General features: G+C 41.2%; 1 long non-coding RNA gene across 1 annotated transcript; it reads left to right on the top strand.

Annotated features, from left to right (window-relative positions):
• The first annotated feature begins 237 nt into the window (after positions 1–237).
• On the top strand, positions 238–8,981 carry LOC311522891. Its single transcript, XR_014712206.1, has 2 exons — positions 238–517; positions 8,740–8,981. It is a non-coding gene; the product is annotated as an uncharacterized lncRNA (long non-coding RNA).
• Positions 8,982–9,183: the final 202 nt, after the last annotated feature.

The raw sequence follows: 9,183 nt of genomic DNA, 5'->3' as shown, positions 1-9,183 counted from the left end.
TGATGGTAAATATGTTGTTTTCAGAATAATTTTAAAGCATTCAGGCAGTGTCCCTTTAAGTAGTTTTACTGCTGTGTGTAAAGTTGTTGCAGTATTGCCATGACAAGTAGACTCTGTGCAGACTTGCCCTCCTGCTCTTGTCAGTGAACCGAACAAAAATAAAACAAAACACTTCTTTGTAAGAATAGATTATTAAAGTGACTGTAACACCCAAAACTATTTTGTATGAGCCACTTTGACAGACCGAGAACTTTCATATTTAGCAATTACCAACATTTTAATTCTGCTACAATAGTGGTACACCACTGCAGCTCCATCCTGTAGAAGTATCTTTCTTTCTGACTGCCTAGTCCCTACTATTCCTCCTCAGTGTGTGTGGATTTTTAATCAGAACTTTTTCCTAGTATGCCTTTCTGGGGTCTTGCCCTTTAAGTTTGGGCAAGGCAAACAGCTGCTTTGCTAATATGGCCATTTTGCAGTTGGTGACTGCTTATTACTGCTCTCTTTCTTCTAGCAGGTAAGTCTTCTTAATTGCTATTATTTTTCCTCCTCTTGTTTTTTCTTTCTGGTTCATTCTGTTGTTAATTGCTTTAACATGTTTTAAATATTATCAGTGTTTCTTAAGAGTCTGTTTCCAATCTCAAAAGTGACTCAGCCACAAATGGCATTGTAGGGTTCCATGTATTCTGGCTCAGTGATTTCTGGTTTACAAGTAAGATGACATTTTTTCATATTGCCAGCCTTGCAATATGAAACTCAGCCTTGCAAATTCAGCCTGGGCTCAGACAGCTGAGCTGTACTCTTTCCTTGTCATGCTATTAGTAAAGATTTTGCAATCAGGATTTATTTTAATAAATCTACTGATGATGTGTGAGTTAAAATAGAATCCAGCTAACTCTCTCATAGTATCAAGTATCAGGGGATAGCCGTGTTAGTCTGTATCCACAAAAACAAAAAGGAGTCCGGTGGCACCTTAAAGACTAACAGATTTATTTGAGCATAAGCTTTCTTGGGTAAAAACCTCACTTCTTCAGATGCATGGAGTGAAAGTTACAGATGCAGACATAAATATACCGACACATGAAGAGAAGGGAGTTACCTCACAAGTGGAGAACCAGTGCTGACAGGGCCAATTCAATCAGGGTGGATGAAGTCCACTCCCAACAATAGATGAGGAGGTGTCAATTCCAGGAGAGGCAAAGCTGCTTCTGTAATGAGCCAGCCACTCCCAGTCCCTGTTCAAACGCAAATTAATGGTGTTAAATTTGCAAATGAATTTTAGTTCTGCTGTTTCTCTTTGAAGTCTGTTGGTCTCTTTGAAGACTCCATGCATCTGAAGAAGTGAGGTTTTTACCCAGGAAAGCTTATGCTCAAATAAGTCTGTTAGTCTTTAAGGTGCTACCAGACTCCTTGTTGTCTCTCATAGTAGTGACTCTGCAGTGCTAGCAGGAGTAGGGAGATGTTTGATGGAATATACGTAGAGGGCCCGAGTCTGATCTCACAGACACTAGTGTCACTTCACTGACTTTGATGGAGTTTTTACATGAGTATAAATACTTAACACTTTCCATAGGTAGTCCATAACGCTTTCAAGACTAGAAAAACTCTGTTCCCTGGAGGAATCTTTTTTCCATTCCCTCATTGTTCAATGACACATAATGCTTTTTTCAGATCTAATCAGAAAGTGGGAACTCCAGAGTGCATCACACAGTAAAAAGTACACTGTTTTGAGCTCTACTCTAAAAGGGATTTGAGTTTTTGTAAGATTGCACAATAAACTTACGAAGAGACTACAAAGTAGTATGGGAAATGGGGTTTGTCTGTGTTGTGCAGGCTGCTGTCTGAGCTAATGCTGTGTATTAAGTGTCTGTCTAGGGTATGTGTAGACACAGATTCATATAGATATGTACATGATGAAAAGTACTGCCAAGCATATCTATATTTACTAATCTACATTTATTTTGATTGTGAGCATGTCTACACTATAAACTTAAGTTGACCTATGTTAGGTCAATTTACTGCGGTGGTTCATGTCCACACTGCCCTTCTTCTGTCGGCTGTGCACGTCCTCACCAGGTGCACTTCTACTGACTTAGGAGAGGCAGTTTGGGGGGCTGAGAGCCAGGGCTTTCAGCTCCGTGCGCAGCTCCCCACCGGGAGCCTGGCCGCCCGCCTCCCCAACCCCCAGGCTCCCAGCTCCCCACCAGGAACGGGGCAGCAGACCAGACTCCCGGTGCAGAGCTGCCCGCTAAGCACAGCTGTGCTCCCACTGGGGAGCAGGGAAAGCTGAGAGCCCACTGGGGCAGCTGGGCGCTCCCAGCCGGTAGATCTGTGCCTGGAGTCCAGTCAGCTGCTGTGTTTCTGGTGGGGAGCCCGGGTGGCAGCCCAGGTCGGAGTGGGGAGCCAGGAACCTGGGTGGCAGCGTGGCTTGGAGCAGAGACCAAGCAGCAGCCCTGCTTTCTGTCAATGTCATAGGTCCAGAGGAAGTGAAATTGACAAGAATGACAGCCAATAGATGTAAGTAATGCAATGTCTACAGAGACACTGGGTTACCCTAACTACACTGACATAAGCTCTGTGCCTCTCATGGAGGTGGAGTTGTTATATCAGTGTAGTAGGGCACTTACATTGGTGGGAGCAAGGCTGTAGTGTGTACACTGACATAATTATGTCGATTTGAAACTCTTATGTCAATCCAACGGGCCAGACTTGCAGAATTCCTCGTACAGAGTTCGTTCTAAGAATTATTTCAGTTCTTAGCCTAGAGACCCATGTGCTTTAGACACAACTCACTCTCCCGCTGGTTCAGTGGTGTGTAATGCTCTCTGCATTATGCTCAGATGGTTGTGATTTAATCCCTGATATCCCCATGTGAAATGGCATCCACAGTTTCCAGAAACAGCTTTCTGTGTTTCAAAGCAACAGGCAAGGGAGTCGCTTCTGAGAAGAATTTCCCACAGGAAGGGACCTTGCACTGATTAAATCATTGGCCAACAGTGACAAAGGTTCAGCTCTTGGAATAGTAGCAGTGAAGTGACGTTCTCTAGATTCCATGGAGTGTGACTAAGATTGCAGATTCCTATAACTGCATGATTCAAAGCCAAGAAAAAGATCTAGGAAACATGATAGTAGAAAAGACTAAATAAATAAATACTGCCATTTTTCACACCTAAAGAAAAAGCTGATATCCCAGTAAAAATGCAAGCACTCTTGCAACAGTTAATTATTTCTATGTGTTTAGTGGCTTTAACAATGGGTTTGAGGGGAACCTATACAGAATTCTAATGTGTTTTAAAAGCGTTCACCTTTAAAAATGATTTTTCACGGATGTTTGATGTAGCAGGAGGAGTCCAGAGACTGAAATAACATGGTAGAATAGGAACTAAAAATATGAAATGTCTTATATCAGGGGTTTATATCACAAGTGTAAATTTTACATCCTAGAATTAAAAAAAGGGTATAATCGATGAATGATTCTGAACACTCCAGATACGATTATATTAGCTGTGCCCTTTACTGAACAAGGGCTTTGTGAAATATTTACACTGAACTTTGAAGCCACTTGAACTTAGGCTCAGTGCTTATGCAAACCTGCAGCCCATGCTTGTTTTAACTCTCCAAATGAGCCTGGAGGGATAAGTTTGTGAATTCATTGTGAATCTAAATCCACACAATTCACACAGACCTATACTAAACCTGAGCAGAATGTATGAGGATGTATTTTTGCATTTGAGATAAGCGCAATAAACCCCCCCCCCGATTAATGGAATAACCTTTATTAAAGTGAAATGCAAAATCTTTGTTAATGAAACATTAGATAGTGTACTTAAAATCGCACATGAGAGGCAAAAGTGTAGGTGCCACTAGCAATATTAACTTGATTGCCTTACTTAGCTTTTAGAAAATACTTTTATGACATTTTCAGTAATATACAGCTACAAGTTTAATAAAAAGCAGGAATAGAAAATACTAAATATTGGAAAATGGCTAAGTTAACTTTGCTGTTGAAATCTGAACTCTTGCATTTCCTGTCTACTGTGATAAACCCTTAGGATGAAATCCTGTCTCAGTTAAAGTCAATGGTAAAATGCCCATTGATTTTAATGGGGCCAGGGTTGGACCCTTAATGTTTCTGGTTTTTAACTAGACAGACTTATTTTGCATTAATACAAGATTTTTGCCGTTAATTTCCTAGGTTTTAGAAAACGAAGAGAAAATAATTGGAGCAGTTTAGCATGAAGAACATATAAGATCCTTGTTATATAACTATTTTGCTTGTCCCTCTTACAAGCTCACTTGGCTTTGTCTGCACATTTTATATACTCTTCTATTACAAAACCAAGCAAACCTTTGTTTAAAAGACCCAATGAAGTTGGTACATGACTGCCTGACTTACCTATCCCATCATTTATAGCGCCCAGATTCTTAAAAGCAAGGAAATGAATGGTTAAGGATGTAATAAAATGGATATGCCCACAAAGGGAACAAGCACGTTATTTTTATCCACGATAAAGAAATGTGTATCTTATGTGGGCAAGATAACTTTTTTTAACGTCTTGTAACTCAAAAATCATTTGATGGATTTTCCTCAACCTTTGCACCAACATTTGCCTTAACCTTCATAGGAAGTCTAGCAATTTTTCCCATGCAACCCTATTTTCTAAGCCAAAATTACAGGAGGATAAATTCAGGTTTTAGAATAGAAGCTCGTTGCAGCCTGAACTATGGATAAGTTCCCCCCACTCAGTAATACAGCTCTTTTCCCTGTAGGGGTTGTTATATTCATCAGTGGAACCTGTAAGCATCTTCTTACAAATGAGGTTCTGAGCTCCATTTGCATCATTAGGAAGCTATGGGTGCGGGGGAGAGGGGGGGTCAGTCCATCTTAACAGGTACACCTTATAGGATTGGGCTCTGAGCTTGCAGATTCCTTGAGCTAACAAATGTGAATTAGCTAGCAACACATGCATGCAGGGTGCACACTCAGATTTCAGAACATTTTTTTCTACACAGTCATTTCAGTTTTAGAATGGCGGCAGTTTTTTTCAACTCGAGCTCAGGTGATAGTCCTCAATGAGGGATAGAGGTATTCCAAGCTTCAAACTTCATTGTTTTTACTGTCAAAATAACATGCTATGCTTTTTTTTTAAACACAGCTGGAAAGGTATGCATTATTTCCACTCTCCTGTCATTAGCGTGATTGTATTCTGAAAAGTGATTTTGTAAGATGGCCGCTTGCTACACATCAGATCTGCTCCCTAAGTGTGGTAAATCATGTCCGGTTCCTTTAATGACCAAAGCTTTTATTTCATTTTTTACTTTTTCAGCACTGCAGAGGCATCAAAGCTACAGAAGAGTGAGATGGATACTTTTCTAGCTTTTGCATAATCAATACTGTTATTAAGTTCACGTTACATACCATTTACCTCAAGGTGTACAGATGATGCATATTTGAATAGCACTTTAACTACACAGATAATACACCTCAGCTGGATCAGAATTATGGGTAATGATGCGTGAGCCAGAAGGAGCATCCTTTGACTTTCAAGCCAGGTTGAATTTTCAGAGTTCACAGTTTGGAAAAAATATCCTATACAAATGAGAGAACTTACTACAGAAGTAACTGAGAGCCAATAAACATGGAACACCTGGTGCCAATTCTACAGTCACTTTTCAGCGTGAAACCACACTTTAAAAGTTACTGAGAGAATATTTATTCAAACTTTCCAGCCAAATTTCACTTTTGGGGTAGAGCCCAAGCCTGGAAAATTTCAATGACAATAGGCGCAAGTTTGAAAAAGGTGAACGTTTCAGAAAGTCACCCGTGTGTGTGAAGCAAAGTGGTTGTAATGAAAACTGCTTTGTCTTAACTCTAGCAGTCCCTACTAGCAACCGCTACAATATTGTCTAAGCCATTTTCCGTCACCTTGGTAAAAAACAAATGGCTCATTCCAGATTCTCACTTGCTGTCGCTTGTTATTTAAAGTGTTCTGAGTGTGTAATCACTGTGCTTTCACTTTTGGGGAAAACCCAGTCCCGACCATTGTTCAGTATAGGACCAGTTGAAACATTTTTGCATAAATGAAATTTTGGTGAAACATGCTGTTTTTGGAAGCTGACACATTTCCTAGAGATGTATGAGTTTCGACAGAAGTTTCATCAGGAAGTTAATAAAAAGTGGCGGATCTTCTGTAGCTAGGTGGCTGGGGTTTAGGTCTGGGATGTGGGAGAACCAGGGTTGAGTCCCTGTTGTGCCTGATTCAGGGTAATTTGAACTGAAAACCTCTGTGCTGAGTCAGGCAGAGCAGCAAATCATATCCCAGGCGAGACACTCACACTCACCTTACAAAAATATTCAGAAAGTTTTGCTTTTGTTCAAATGCCTTGAAAGTTGCTGCAAAATGGAATTTGCTTTCTGGTCAGTTCTAGTTCAAAATCAACAGTAATAGAGAAAAGCCACTTAATAGTTATTTATTATTATTTATGGCCTATGGCAAAGCAGCATTATCCATGCAATGTGAAAAGTTGATTTCTCTCTCTCTTTTGGGCAGGGGGTGGGGGGGTGTTACTTAAGGATATTTTAAAGGGCTAGTGAAAGCGGTTTACCACAGGTTTCAGAGTAACAGCCGTGTTAGTCTGTATTCGCAAAAAGAAAAGGAGGACTTGTGGCACCTTAGAGACTAACCAATTTATTTGAGCATAAGCTTTCGTGAGCTACAGCTCACTTCATCGGTTTACCACAGTATATTTTAAAGGCTGCTTACTTCTGTGAATGCATTAATTATTAAATCAGTCAGTCTAGTTCACATGGGTGCTAGAGAAACAGCAAATAATTTCAGAGCCTATATGGAATCAGCCATTTTATCCCCACAGATGAGACCTTTTAGATTACTAGATACGTGTGCTATACTGTGAACTTGGATCAATCCACTGTTATCTGCTTGGAGCTAGTAAACACGAATGAAGTTTAAAGAAGATTGGCTGGCTCCCTTTAAATAAGTAGCAACTGATTGTCTAGTCACTTTCTGGCTTAGATAGATAAGAGGCATAGAGACAGTGGCTGGTACAAAAATTAATTCTTTCAGTTCTATATTAGATAGCACCTTTAGAATGGAGCAGATTTCCCATTTGTCACTCTTGTGTGAGGCTGTGTTGCACATACTCACAGAGCAAGGGCACCCGAGCTGTACGCAATCAAGGGCTACGTGGGCAACTTGCCAAGAGCCTGCAAGTGCTGTATACTGTGAATAGAATGGAGAAGACTGCAACAGCCTTGATTTTTAATATTTAAGTGCAGCCCACAGAGATTACAACTTCTAGCATCTCCATCTTGGTTTGAGTAGCCAAGAATAAAGATGAAGCATTATGTGCTTTACTTCATAGTGTCCATGGGCTGCCTTACTGTATTAAAGATGAGGCCTGCCATGCACCATTTGGCCACATCCCTACCTGCAAGATGTTGCTCGGTGAGTGAGGGCACCGGAAGGATGGACATGCAGCATCTTTAGAATCTGAAATGGGATTCAAGCGATTCACATTCCTCAAACTGCACCTTGTCTGCATCTTGTTATGTGACCTTGTGGTCTACGTGTTGGTGCACTAGCGCCAATAGGCACAATCCCCAGAAAGATGACAGCAGGCGTGAGTTCATTCTTGTTGACTGCTGACAGAGCGCACGGAAGCAGCATCTGGTTGCTGGGTATGTTGATGGTACACTCACATATTCTGCCTGAGGCAGGACATTAGACACATTCCTGAGTTCCTCTCAGAATTACTTCCTGTGCTAGCAGTCCTTTGAGGACAGTACTTTTGGGGTAATGTCTGGGTGGCTGCTATCTATCTTTGGTACCTAGGTATTAAGCTGAGAACACTCCCTCTCTCAGCCCTCACAGTAATCATGTTACAATATATCAACAAAGGGATTATATCCTTTCATTACAAATTACCAGTTTATTTCAGTGTTCCTGAGCTAGCTAACTTCTTTAAGAAATGTAGCTACTGTCAGTTAAGGGTAAGGAATATAGGGATTTTGGCTCCAGTTTGGCAAAGCACTTAAGCACATGTTTAACTTTAAGCATGTGAGTGAGTTGAGTTCAAGCACTTACTTCATTACCTTGCTGATAGGCACTTTTCTCAAGGGTGCACAGCTAGTTCCTCAATAGCTCGGTTTTTAAGCCACTCAGTAGCAGCCTTTGGAAAAGTTTGTATCTTGTTTGTGGGACTTGCTGAGGATCACTGAGTTTCAGAGATACCTATGTAACCCATTGGTAAGCGTGTTACAGGTCCCCCTCCGTGCCTGATCTGCAGAGCATATGAGTTTGCTACAACCCTAGCTAGAGACCTTTAGCAGCTTGTGCTTTTAGCTCTGGAGGTCCCCATTTCAATCTCCAGTGAGTTGCCAAGATGGCGGCTGTCACATTTACGGACTGTGTTAAACTTTTCATTCTTTGGATCTGACCCTGTAATGGATAAATAGAAATAGAGGTAAATGTAACTTACAAAATAGGATCTGGCACCTAATATTTCTAACAGAGATGTAAATGTGAAATGCAGCATACACTGAAAAACAGAGCAAATAGGTCCCTTATTTTTCAAGCATACAGGGATAGCTTTCATTCTTGCTTGTGTTACAGTACGGCAAATCAGGCCTCTAAGATATGATGTGCAAGTGGCAGCATCATATTTCATGGCACAAACAAGTTTGATAGAAATGTCTTTATTTCTCCACTTGGTTGGCAGGATGCTTCCTCTTGTGGGCTGGGATTTTCCGACTGATAGCTGGAGTAGTAATTCATGAAGAGAATGAGAAAGGCAGAGTGGAGTGCGGGGGAGATTGAGACACACTTCTCACACAACGGACACGGCGTGCGGCGGCATTGACATGCTGAACTGGGATGGCAACACCAGCAGATTGAGAATGATTCTTCCTGCAGAAGCAAACCCATTTAGGTTGATGCTTTTAATAAACATTAGTGGTTTGACTTGAAAAGTAATGTATTCCTTCCGCCCCGCGTAATTAATGAATGACAAGCGTCTTGTACATGACCAGGTGGAGTCATACCTCTTGAGAAAGGCGAGTCTCTGAGAAGCACCTTCCTGCTATGTAATCGTATTGCTCAACTTGCATTAACCAGTTGGCCCGGCAAACTGGAAACTAAGGAGGGAAAGAATGATCGGGGTGAG

This window comes from Lepidochelys olivacea (assembly GCF_965140295.1).
Source record: "Lepidochelys olivacea isolate rLepOli2 genome assembly, chromosome: 6".
NCBI lineage: Eukaryota > Metazoa > Chordata > Testudines > Cheloniidae > Lepidochelys > Lepidochelys olivacea.
This window is presented reverse-complemented; position numbering and strand designations above follow the sequence as displayed.